The following is a 3,846-nucleotide window of genomic DNA, read 5'->3' on the forward strand; positions in this document are numbered from 1 at the left end:
TTGTTTGGCTTTTCTTTGTTTTTATTTTTCATTTTTGTTTTGTCGAGATACTGTTTCTCTGTGTAACAACGACCAAGGCTGTCCTAGAACCTACAGAATTTGGCCTGTCTCTGTGTCCCTTGTGCCGTGCCGGGACTAATGGATCTGGCCTGCCTCTGCATCCCTTGTGCTGGTACTAAAGGCATGAGCCACCACACCTGGCACAGCTGGAATTTATTAAAAGGAGATTTGTTTTGTTTTGTTTTTGTTTTTTGTTTTTTTTTGGTTTTTCGAGACAGGGTTTTTCTGTGTAGCCCTGGCTGTCCTGGAACTCACTCTGTAGACCAGGCTGGCCTCAAACTCAGAAATCTGGCTGCCTCTGCCTCCCAAATTCTGGGATTAAAGGCATGCACCACTGCCAGGCTTAAAAGAAGATTTTAAGTACAGGGTCTAAGAGAGTAAAAGAAAGGCGCATCCAAGAGTGTTTGTGGCACTTAACTGTCCTTTACCAATGTCACCCTTGTATATAATACATTCTAATTACCTTAATCCTCTTACATCTCCCTCCCAGCCCTGCCAATCCCTGCTCCTCTCTACAAATCCCTTTCCTACATTCATTTGGTAAACCTGTTTTTGTTGCACTTCATGTTTTGTTTTGGTTTTACTTTCCTTTATTGAGACTGGGTTTCTTCTCTACATAGCCCCCTCTGTCCTGAATTCACTAGGTAGACCAGGCTGTGCTTGAACTCATAGACTTCCACCTGCCTCTGTCTCTGCCTCCCAAGTGCAGAGATTAAAAGCTTGTGCCAGCAGTACAGCCTCATTTCACTTTGTTTTCTTTCCTGTGCGAGTATGTGTGGGGAGGGGTCGGGGGTCAGAGGACAACAGTCAGGACTCAGGTCTTTCCTTCCACCATGTGGATCCTGAGGTGGTTAGCTGTGGTGACAAACACCTTTACTTGCTGAGCCATTTCTATGGCCCTCGAACTCATGTCTCTCTCTTCTGTTCTGTGACAACTGACTTTAATCAAGGCCATTCTATAACTGTGGGTTCAGATCTAACCTTTGGGCCAGCCTTGGTGGCACAAGACTTTAATCCCAGTTACTCAAGAGGCAGAGAGATTTCCGAGGGCAGCCTGGTCTGCATGGTGAGACTCCAGATAGTCAGGGCTACAAAGTGAGATTGTCTTAAAAAACAAGAACAAGGGCTGGAGAGATGGCTCAGTGGTTAAGAGCACTGACTGCTCTTCCAGAGGTCCTGAGTTCAAATCCCAGCAACCATATGGTGGCTCACAACCATCTGTAATGGGACCTGATGCCCTCTTCTGGTGTGTCTGAAGACAGCCACAGTGTATTCATATAAATAAAATAAATAAAATTAAAAAAAAAAAAAACCAGTGTATTCATATGCATTTAAAAAAAGAAAAAAAGCCCAGCTATTTGCTGCAGCTTCAGGACTCACCAGAGAATACACAACTGGGCATTTGAGTAACTACATTTACCATGACAACCCCTTAACTGGCAGTGTCAAATAAAAAGAGCAGTTGATACAAAAAATATAATTTGTTTCCACTAAGTAGCGTCTCAGAGCAGAAAGGAATGTAATAATGTTACAGACAGCAGGCTCTCCTGCCCAGTTGGACTGACCTCGGGGCTCAGTTTCTAAAGAAATGCTCAGTCTAAAACTATTTCTAATCGGCGTGACAGCTCAGCCAATGAAGACGTCAGCAACCTGATCCATCCCTGGAGCCACACACTGGAAGGAGGGAACTCTGCCTTCCACATGCTGTTCCGACCTGTGCTTCACAGCCCGGAGCACACAAAATGCATAAAAGTCATTTGTAAACCTGACTGGGAGTGGAGCTGCTGCTACTGCCTGCAGTATTCCATGTTACTTTCCTTTGAATTTATTGTATTACAAAAGGGATATCCTTAGAGAGTTATTCAGATTTAATTAACACATTAGATTGACTAAATTCATTAGGTTTTCAACTTGATATTCGCTAAAGATAGGTTTGGGAAAAAAGATTAAAGATCTAGGTCAAGTGTTGGGGGCACTTGCTTGGAGAACAGGCATCTTTTGGGAAATATGGTCAGCAGAAGCAGAAGCATGTGGGGACTACATACTTCCCAAGGCAGCTGTCCAGGGAACATGAAAAGCAGCTGAGAGAACCCCAGGACACATTTGCAAGTCACCATTTTTTCTGTTAGAGGTATACTATCAGCAGTTAACAGAAAGATCCTGACCATAAATTAGCAACTTTCAACACATCAAGTTCAAGGACAGCCCAATGCTACCCAGAGCGGCCTGTTAGGAAAAACCACCCACCCAACCAACCAACCAAAAACCCTGCCATTTCAAGTAACTTTAATGAAGTGAAAATGTAAATACTAAAACTAATTTTTTTGTTTGTTTTAGTCTCTGATGGCATTTTCTTTCCATTTTTGTTTGTTTGCTGTTTGAGATAAAAGTTTCTCTATATAATGACTCTAGCCTGTCTTGGAACTTGCTCTGTAGACCAGGGTGCCCTTGACCTCACTGAGATCCGCCAGTGTGATGCGTTTTCATTTTTGTGTGCAATACTTCCTCCTTCTGAGTCGCTCCTCTCACTGTCCTGTGCTCCCCATTAGCTATTTCCTTCTTTCCCTTCTGTGGTAATACCTACATATATATTTTGCATCTTATGTTTAATACAGGAAGATAACTTAAAAGTAACTGTAGCACCTGCATAAGCTAGCAGCAACAGTTCTGTTGTTTGTATCTAAAGGCCTGTCTTACTTGTAACCCTGGACCTTGCTTGCTACTTAGGGCAGGCTGCCTCAAACTCAGAGATCTTCCTCTGCCTCCTGAGTACCTGGATTAAAGGCATACACCCGTATGCCTACCATTTACGTATGTATATGTATATACTCTATTTTGCAACTATTTTTTTAATGAAATAGTCTCACAAGGGCCACGCTGGTTTGCAGTTTGTCATACAGTATATGACCATTTAATCCTCCTACCTCTGCTTCCCAACTGTTGATAGTACAGGCCTGTACCATAAAATCTTTTTTTTTTTGTACATTGTTCTATTTTTTTTTTTTTAATTTATATGAGTACACTGCAGCTGAATTCAGACACACACTAGAAGAGTGCACCATATCTCATGACAGATGGTTGTGAGCCACCATGTGGTTGCTGGGAATTGAGCTCAGGACCTCTGAAGAGCAGTCAGTGCTCATAGCTGCTGAGCCATCCCTCCAGCCTGGTGTGCAGTCACATGGGAATAGAAGGTGCCTCCATTCCGTTGGCCTGTAATTAAGTCTTTGGGAGCATTTTTTTGATTAATGATTAGTGTGGGAAGGCTGAGTCCACAATGGATGTCGCCACCCTTGAGCAGGTGGTCCGGGGTCAGATAAACCATAAACAGAGCACTGCTTGGTGCAAGCCAGGAGGTACCACTCCTCCATTGCCCCTTTCTCTCCTGCCTCAGCTCCCCTGATGGACAGTACAATAGAATAAACCCTTCCCTCCCCGGGTCTCTTTTGGTCCTGGTGTTGATTTCAGCCAAAGTATGAAAGGCAGGACACACCCAAATACAGAACACAAGACAACTTTTAAGACAGGGAGTATTTTATTTAAAACCCATCAGTGAAGTGGACGGCTTGGGTCTCTGACAAATCATTCATATTTAAAGCATAAGTCAGTAACTGTATGAAAGCCCACATTGCCACATACAAAGGAACTGACCAGACCACAACTTTCTATGTTGGAACAGAATAAACATCCCTGTGGAAGCAGCACCTTGTGACAGTTAATTTAGTATTCCTCTCCTTCTTCCTCACCCTCGCCTTCCACCGAATCCACACCGACCTCCTCATAATC

Source organism: Mastomys coucha, unplaced genomic scaffold, assembly GCF_008632895.1.
Source record: "Mastomys coucha isolate ucsf_1 unplaced genomic scaffold, UCSF_Mcou_1 pScaffold11, whole genome shotgun sequence".
In the NCBI taxonomy this organism is placed as follows: Eukaryota; Metazoa; Chordata; class Mammalia; order Rodentia; family Muridae; genus Mastomys; species Mastomys coucha.